Below are 9,636 nucleotides of genomic sequence, written 5' to 3'. Positions count from 1 at the left end.
GCATGTTTATTTAGATTTCTCAATACCAAACACATGAGGATGAGACAGAGATGGAGAGAACAACTTTCTCCTGTTATCTGTCTAAGGCACACCTTCTAAGTTCCCATTTTCTATCCGAGCACCCATCTAGGATGTCTGACCCCTCTAGGAAGACCCTGCCTGCCCTATTCTCACAGAGGCGTGACCTTACCTACTAGCCTCCACACTAGAATACAGCATAAACCAAACATCCCTGAGAGAGACACACATAGGGGGAGTGTGCTTCACTTCAGAAGAAAGTCCACTGTTAAATTTCCTTTATAGCCAGACTTAACTCACAAAGCAAGGCTTTATACAACCCATAGAAAAGTCCTTGTTATATTACAAGATATATCATCTCAACATGGACTGCTCTATTAGATTTATTTCACTAAAACCCATATGGACTATAAGATGCTGTCTTACTGAAGGCTCCAAGTAGAAGAAACCCACTAGTGTCTATAACTTTAAAGGAACTGTGCATGTCAGTCTAAAAGGTTGATTCACGGCAATCTCCCGACATCTTTCACTGGCACAAATGGCCTCCTTATTCCTTTTCCTTCCTGCTCTATAATCATAGAGCCTTAGTGCTGAAATCATGGGCTCTGGCACATCAGTAGGTAGGGGGAAGTAAATATCTACCTTTTTTTGGTCTACAGGTCAATTTTCTTTACTGCATCTAATTTCATCATTATTAGAAACTCAGACTAGTCAATTGTCTGAACAAAAAGCCACAAAAATCTTCTCATCACTTTTTTTTACTATTTTACACTGTTGCCTCCGTGAATCACACCTATTTCCAATTCAAAGTTAGAGAAAGTCCTTGGGGAGAATTAGAAATCTAAACTCTATGGGGAGCAAAGTCTACATCTTAAGATTCAGAGGGATTTCTACTCAAACATAATTATTTATTTTTAAAATTGAGATATCATTCACATACTGTAAAATTCAATATTTTAAAGTGCACAATTCAGTGTTTTTTGTATATTCTTAATGTTGTACAACCATTACCATTATTTAATTCCAGAATATTTTTATCCCTCCAAATTAGCAATACTTCCTATTCAACCCTCCTCCTGCCCTGTGCGATCTGATCAACATTCTGTCTCTATAGATTTGCCTATTGTAGACATTTCATATAAACAGAATCATACATTATGTGGTCTTTTATGACTGGCTTTTTTCACATAGCATAATATTTTCAAGGTCCATTCATGCTGTATCATATATCAGAATTTTATTCCTTTTTATGGCTGAATAACATTCCATTTTGAGACTATACCACATTTTATCAGTTCATCAGTTGATGGGATTTGAGCTGTTCCTACTTTTTGGCTATTATGAATAATGCTGTTATGAACATTTGTGTATACAAGTTTCTGTGAACATTTGATTTTTAATTCTCTTTAGAATATACCTGGGAATGGCAGGGCTGAGTCATATAGTAACTCTATGTTTAACTATATGAGGAAATATCAAACTGTTTTCCACAGTGGATGAACCACTTTACAGTCCCACCAGAAATGTTTGAGGGATCTCGTTTCTGTACATCCTCACTAATGTGGGTTTTTTTAACTTCATTAAATTATTATTATAGCCATCTTAGTGTGAGTGAAGTGTTGTCTCATTGTAGTTCTTATTCGCATTTCCCTATTGACTAATGATATTGATCATCTCTTCATGTGCTTATTGGCCATTTGTATATCTTATTTGGTAAAATGTCTATTAAGTAATTTGTCCATTTTTAAATTGGTCTGTCTTTTTATCATTGAGTTCTTATTGAGTAAGAGTTATATATTTGGGGTAGTAGATCCTGATCAAATATAATATTTGCAAATATTTTCTCCCATTATGTGGGTTGTTTTTTCAGTTTCTTGATAGTGTCCTTTAAAGCACAAAAATTTCTAATTTTGGTAGTCAGGTGTCATATCTAAGAAACTGTTGCTGAATCCAAGTCACAAAGAATTCTATAGTTCTTCTATCAGTTGTATAGTTTTAGCTCTCACATTTAGGTTTTTTATAGAATTTGAGTTAATTTTTGTATATGGTGTGAGCTAGGAGTCCAACTTCATTCTTTTGTATGTGGATATCAAGTTCTCTCAGCACCATTTGTTGAAAAGCCCTTTCTTTCTCCTTTGTATTATCTTGAAACCTTTGTCAAAAATCAGTTGACTATATATGTATGGGCTTATTTCTAGACTCAATTCTATTCCATTGATCTATATGTCTATCCTTACACTAGTACCAGACTGCCTTGATTACTGTATCTTTAAATTAAATTTTTAAGTTGGGCCTTTTGCATTTCCATATTAATTTTAGGATAAGCTTATGAATTTCTACAAAAAAGCCAGCTGGGATTTTGATAGTGATTGTGGTGAATCTGTAGATCAATTTGGGGTATTGCCATTTTAAGAATATTAAGTTTTCTAAAACATACGATGTCTTCAAACTTATTTAGGTCATCTTTAATTTCTTTCAAAGATGTTCTATAGCTTTCAGTGCACAAGTTTTGCACTTTTTTGTTAAATTTATTCCTAAATATTTAATTCTTTTCATACTGTTGTAAATAAGTTTTCTTAATTTCATTTTCAGATTGTTCATTGCAAGTGTATAGAAGTATAACTGATTTTTATGTGTTGATCTTGTATCCTCCACTTTTCTGAGTTCATTTATAAATTCTACTAGTTTTTTGTGGATTCTTTAGGATTCTTTCTAAATAAGATCATGTCATCTTTGAATATAGCTAGTTTTACTTTTCCTTTCCAATTTGGGTGTCTTTTTTTTTTTTTCTTGCATAATCACTATAGCTGGATAGTTGGTATGATTTCAGTCTTCTTAAATTTGCAAAGACTGTTTTGTTACCTATCATATAATCTATTCTGGAGAATGTTCCATGGGCACTTGAGAAGAATGTATATATTTTGTTGCTGTTGAATAGAATGTTCTGTGTATGTCTTCTAGGCTCATGTGGTCTAAAATATGATTCAAATCCAACATTTCCGTGTTGATTTTCTGTCTAGATAATCTGTCCATTATAGAAAGTGGAGTACTGAAGTCCTCTGCTATTATGATATTTGCATATTGTTCTCAGTTCAGATCTGTTAGTATTTGCTTTATGTATTTAGGTGCATATATATTTATGATTATTATATCTTCTTAATGAATTGACCCTTTTATCATTATAGTGACCTTCTTTGTTTCTTGTTACCATTTTTGCCTTAAAGTCTATTTTGTCTGATATGAGTATAACTACCCTGCTGTCTTTTGGTTTCCATTTGCATGGAATATCATATTCCATCCCTTTACTTTGAGCCTATGTATGTCCTTAATCTTGAAGTTAATCTCTTATAGGCAGCATATAGTTGGGTCTTGTATTTTTTTAATCCATCCACCCACTCTGTGTTTTTTCATTGGAGCATTCAAGCCATTTACTTTTAGAATAATTATTGATAAGTAAGGGCTTACTAATGCCATCTTATTGTTTTCTGTTTAGTAGTTCCTTTGTTTCTTTCTTCCTCTCTTGCTGCCTTCCTTTATGAATTGATGGTTCTCTTTAGTGTATGTTTTGATTCCCTTCTCTTTTTCTTATGTGAATATACTGTAGGTTTTTGCTTTTGGTTACCATGAGCCTTATGTGAAACATCTTATAACAGTCTATTTTATGCTGATAACAACTTAACTTCAATGTGGTACAAAACTCTGTCATTTTACTCCTCCTTTTTATGTTTTTGATGTCACAATTTACATCTTTTTATATTATTTCTCCATTAAGAAATTATTGTGGCTATAACTATTTTTAATACTTTTTGTCCTTTAACCTTCATACTAGAGTTAAGTACTTAACACACTACTATATTACAGTATTAGCATATTCTAAATCAGACTATATGCTTACCTTTACCAGTGCATTGTATATTTTCATGTTTTTATGTTATTAATTAGCATCCTTTCATTTCAGCTTGAAGAACTCCTTCAGGATTTCTTGAAAGACAGGGCTAGTGGTGATGAACTCTGTCAGCTTTTGTTTGCCTGGGCAAGTCTTTATCTCACCTCCATTTCTGAAGAACAAAACTGTTGGGTAAAGTATTCTTGGTTGCTGCTTTCTTTCTTTCAGGATTTTCAATATACCGTGCCATTCTCTCCTGGCCTGCAAAGTGTCTGCTGAGAAATCTTCTGATAGTTTTATGGGGGTTTCCTTGTATGAGAGTTTTTTTTTCTTGTTGCTTTTAAAATTCTTTTTCTTTGATTTTAGACAGTTTTATTATAATGTATCTTGGAAAACATTAATTTTGAATTGAAATTTTTAGATGACCTATTAGCTTCATGAACTTGAATGTCTAGATGTCTTCCCAGGTTTGGGAAGTTCTCAGCCTTTATTTCTTTAAATAAACTTCCTGCTGCTTTCTTCCTCCCTTCTCCTTCTGGGCCTCCAATGACACATTTGTTGGTTTCCTCAATGGCGTCTCACAATTCCTGTAGGCTTTCTTTATTCCTTTTCATTTATTTATTTATTTTTTTGGTCCTCTGATTGGATAATTTCAACAGTTCTAACTTCTAGCTCACTGATTCTCTACCATTTGATCAAATCTGATATTGAAGGTGTCTATTAAATTCTTCAATTGAGTCATTATATTATTCAACTCCAAATTTCTTATTGGTTCTTTCTTATGTTTTCTATCACATTGTTGAACTTCTCCTTTTCTTCTTTTACTGTTTTTCTAATGTTGTTAACTTGTCTACCTTTGCTCTCTTTTAGCCCTCTGAGCATCTTAAAATAATTATTTTGAATTCTTGTCAGGCAATTTCTGATCTGCATTTCTTTGGGGTCAGTTACTGAAGGTTTCCTGTATGCACTTGGTGGATTCATGTTCCCCCTGATTCTTCATGTTCCCTGTAGCCTTGCATAGGTGTCTGCACATTTGAAGAAGCAATCACCTCTTCTAGACTTTGTGGACTGACTTCAGTAAAGGAAGAATTTCACCTTTGGGTGGGGCCATGCCGGAGCATGCTGTGACCCTGGTTCTAGTGGTACAGGGCACAAAGTGCAGGGTTGTGTGGCAGCACCAGGTCTTGGGAGGGGGGCAGACTGGTGTCTCTTTGTCTCAGGCTGTGGGGTCCACAGCATCGACAACTGTGTGGTCCTTGGCAAACATTGCAAGTTGCCTGCAGTAGCCTCAAGGGCTATTGTGGTCCTCAGCAACACCTCCAGGTTTAGTGGCTAGAGACCACTGAAGGCAGCAGTGGTGGCTGAAGCTGGTGGTGTCCACACACTTGGTGTGGGGGCCAGCAGCAGGTGCCTGGGCAGTGGCAAGGGCTGAGGCCAACTACAGGTACCCTGGCTGTCAGCATGCTCTCCTGTGACTGTATAGTCTCCCCTTGGGCATGCACACTGGTGGCAGGTGTCAAGCTGGTGGTGTGCAATTGCACAACTGGAGGAGCTAGCCCTGAGTGTGTGCATGACAGTGGGGATCAGATGCAGAGGTCTAGGCTGGCATTTTTCACTCATGCAGCTGCAGAGGCCTGGGCTGGTTGCCAGTGCTGTTCCTTTCCGGGGGGGGGGCGGTAGTGGAGTGGGGGAGGAACTCAGGTGGCTGGCATCATCAAAGATGAATACTTGATGGGGGAAAAGCTGGTGAAATTGGTAGGGGGCCTGTGATAGCTGTGCTGGCTGTTAGCTTCTTCACTGGCAAAGTCTGCTTGGTTTGTCTGCAGAGCAGGTCAACATGAACCACAATCACTCCTGCTGTGTGGCTGCTCTTTGTAGACTCTGCTTTTCTTCCCTGTTTTCAGCCATCTCTATATGTCTCAGTTTTGCCAATCTGGGTGGAGTAAAACCAAACTGGGACCTTCGTTCAGTGTCCCAAAGACTGGGGAAGCTGGTTGCTCACCCCACTCTTCCTTTCTTGGTGAGGGGACCTGTTTCTAGCTGGGAAGTTTCCTTTTCAGGCTTAGCAATGCCAGCTTGGGGGATGGGATGATGCAGGCAAAATGAAGCTTCCTTCTCTTCTTGTGCTGTTATTCTCAGGATTTTTTGTACCACTGTGTTGCTGAAGTTTCTTAAGTGGACTCCAGAGCTGTTTTCATTTGTGGATAGCTGTCTAATTGTTGATCTTTTCAGGGGAGTTGGCGAGAAATGAAGGCCAGGGTCTCCTATGTGGCCACCTTGGTGATGTCCTTGGACTGTTCTTACTTACTTTCATCCACCTGATGTATCCTGTATTGATAATGGTATGTTAAAGACTCTATTGTTATGTTTCTTTTTCTGTTTCCTTGTATCTTTTACATTTTTGGCTTACTATGCTTAATTTGCTTAATATTTTGTTTCTCTACTAATTGGTGAAAGATATTTAGATTATCTCATCTTTTTATGATTTTTGCCTCTGAGCAATAAAATTAGACTTATCTTTCACATTTAATGATGTTTGCTTTGAATTCTAGTTTGTCTGTTATCAGTATCACTACTCTCCCACTTTATTTTCTATTTTCCTGGAATATTTTCTTTACCTATCCTTTTATTTTTAGTCTTTCTAAATCATTTTATTTTTTGTGTGTCCCTTTATACAGCATAGAGATTTTTCTTGCTTTGTAAGCCAAATTAAAAATCATTTTCATTTAATAAGTAAAGTGAAGCTCATTTATGCCTATTGATAAGACTGCTCTATTTGGTCTCAACTCTGTTTTGCTATTTATGTTATAATTATTATGTGTATTATGTAACATTTGCTGTGGTTCTTACTCTACATTTTGTGTTTCTTTGTCCCTTTAGTTTTTAAATTTCTTCTGGTATTTAAATGTTTAGTGGTTACTTTTACATTTATACCTTCTTAATACCTTTATTCACTTGTTCCTTATTCAATCCTTACTGTCTCATTTGTTACTTTTAAATCATATCCCTTAATCTTCCAGTTAAAACTATTAAATAAGCAATGAACTTATTCTATTCTTTCATTCCCTCTCTGAAATCTCCCATTTTATTTGCATTCTTTTTACTTTGCCAGATCACACAACACATAATATGTAAAGTATGCAAAATATTATTCTACCATTGTCCTCATCTCTGCTTTATTTTTATATCATCAAGCATATTGTGAAATGCTCTACATTAAGGATGTGGCCCTAATTATCTCTTGTTTGGATCAAGTTCATCTTGTAGTAGACTCTTCATGAAAGGATGATAAATACAGAATTCTCTGAGCTCTTCAATGTTTAAAAATGTTTTTCTGCAGCTTTGATATTAAGAGGAGATGTTGGCTGGATAGAAAATCCTTTTTTCAAATTTTTTATCCTTAAGTATTTTGAAAGTGCTGCTCTATTGTCACTTTGTATGTCTTTCCTGAGAAGTGTGATTCCATTCTAACTCTCTTGCTTTGGAAAGTTATTTGATCTGTTTGCCTGTATATTCTGAGGATCTTCTCTTTTGTCTTAAAAGTCTAATAGTTTAATGAAAAACAGTATGGATGTTCCTTAAAAAACTAAAAATAGAGCTACCATATGATCCAGCAATCCCACCCCTGGGTGTATATCTGGAAAAAATGAAAACTCTAATTTGAAAAGATACATGCACCCCAATGTTCATAGCAGCACTATTTACAATAGCCAAGACATGGAAGCAACCCAAGTGCCCATCAACAAATGACTGGCTTAAGAAGATATGGTATATATATACAATGGAATATTATTCAGCCATAAAAAATAATGGTATATTGCCACCTGCAGCAAGACGAACGGACTTAGAGAATATTATACTTAGTAAGAATATTATATTATTCAAAGAATATTCTTCTTAGAAGTCAGAGAAAAACACATATTATATGATATCACTTATATGTGGAATCTAGAAAATAATACAAATGAATTTATATACAAAACAGAAATAGACTCACAGACATAGAAAACAAACTTATGGTTACCAAAGGGGAAATAGGGGAGGGAGGGATAAATTAGGAGTATGGGATTAACAGATGCAAACTACTATACATAAAAGAGATAAGCAACAAGGATTTAAAGGGAACTATATTCAGTATCTTGTAATAACCTATAATGGAAAATAGTCTGGAAATAACTGAATCACTTTGCTGTACACTTGAAAATAACACAATATTGTAAATCAACTGTACTTCAATAAAAAAGTCTAATAGTTTAAATACTACATTGAAGTTCACCATTGAGGTAATTTTTTCCTGGTAGCTGATGACCTCTTTTAAGGTATAAATTCAAGTATTTGATTTTTTTTCTTGGAAGCTTTTCTTAGATTAAATTGTAAGTATTAAGTTCATTCTATTAGCTTCTTTATCATCTTCAGAGACTCCAATTATACACGACTTCTAACATCTTTGCCTATTTCCCATTTCAGCCACTTTCTCTCTGACCATTTTTCTCTCTCATTTTCATTCTTTCGTTACATTTTTATCCTTTTCAATTGTCCTTTTATGTTTCATTCAAATCTATTCTTTCTTGTTCAGCTTGTAATTTAGTCTTCATTACTGATATGATTTTGTCTTTTCTTCTCTAAGTATTTAGTGTTCATCAAGTTTATTTACTGTCTCTTATTTTTGTATATTTCTGCTTTTAGTTTTTTAATTTCTGCTTCAAAGTTTGTATATATATATATATATATATGTTTGTGTATATCTACATATGTATATATTCAAAGACTCACTTGAGAATGTTTACTTCATTTTGGAATACTACATTATGAGTTCTGCTTTTTCATCAGATATTTGAGGAAGTTTTTTTCAGCTGAATCATCTATGTTCTGTTTGATTTTTTACAGTAGTTTTGACCAGGGGAAGAATGTCAGTCCATATTTCCATGAACCATGCTGGTGATTTAGTGTGTTTTATAAGATTCCTAGTTCAAGCACACACTTTTCCATAGTGTAGCAAAGGATGGTTTCCTTACTGAGTCATGTTTTCTTTCTCTTTTAAGGGTGAGAGAGGTGAACACAGGATTTGAGTGTCCTTAATTTCCTTTTTTTTTTCCCCCCTGGTCTTTAGAGATCATACATTTCTCACTTTGCTTTCCCCTTTTACTATGCAATTTTCATAGGGCAACTCTCCCTTTTAATCGTCTGCTCTTCTTCCCCTATTAAAACCTTACCTTTCCAGGATTGCCTGCTTGAATCATACACTTTTAAATCTCTACCCTTTAGTTAGTGTTCTGACCTAGCATGTGCTTTTCTTTTCTTTTCTTTTTTCACATTGGTGCAAACTTTCTCTTTCTGGAGGTTGTTTTACTTCCCTCCTTATTTTTTCACATAGTTTTCCCAAATTGCCCTTGTTCTCTGACAAGGCTTACAGGAAATGTAAGGCAGTTAGCTCACTGGGATTTGGTGTTTAGTTTTCTTTTTACAGGTAATTTAAAGTTTGACCATTCTACACCTTTTAGTTATGTCACGGGCAAAAGATGTGTGTGATTTTACTTGTTGCTCTAGTTTTTCTTTACTGTTTTAGAGGATATGCTGGGAGTCTTATAGTTATGCTGATGCTTCCCAGAAGTACCCATTTTACTTTTTAAATCACTCTTTATTGAAATAAAAAATTTACAGAAAAAAAGTAAATAAAGCATAATTTAAGAGCTCAATTGTTTTTAAAATCACTACAGAGATCAAGGAATAGA

The 9,636-nt window shown here is 35.0% G+C and overlaps 1 pseudogene across 1 annotated transcript in view; it reads right to left on the bottom strand.

The window, feature by feature from the left end:
• LOC309621122 (melanoma-associated antigen B16 pseudogene) overlaps positions 1–9,636 on the bottom strand; it is a 416,880-nt pseudogene that overhangs the window by 260,240 nt on the left and 147,004 nt on the right. The gene's annotated exons all lie outside the window — the stretch shown is intronic.

Source organism: Balaenoptera borealis (genome assembly GCF_965194805.1).
Source record: "Balaenoptera borealis genome assembly, chromosome: X".
Taxonomy (NCBI): Eukaryota; Metazoa; Chordata; class Mammalia; order Artiodactyla; family Balaenopteridae; genus Balaenoptera; species Balaenoptera borealis.
Note: the sequence above shows the minus strand (reverse complement) of the source record. Positions and strands in the feature narration are given on the sequence as shown.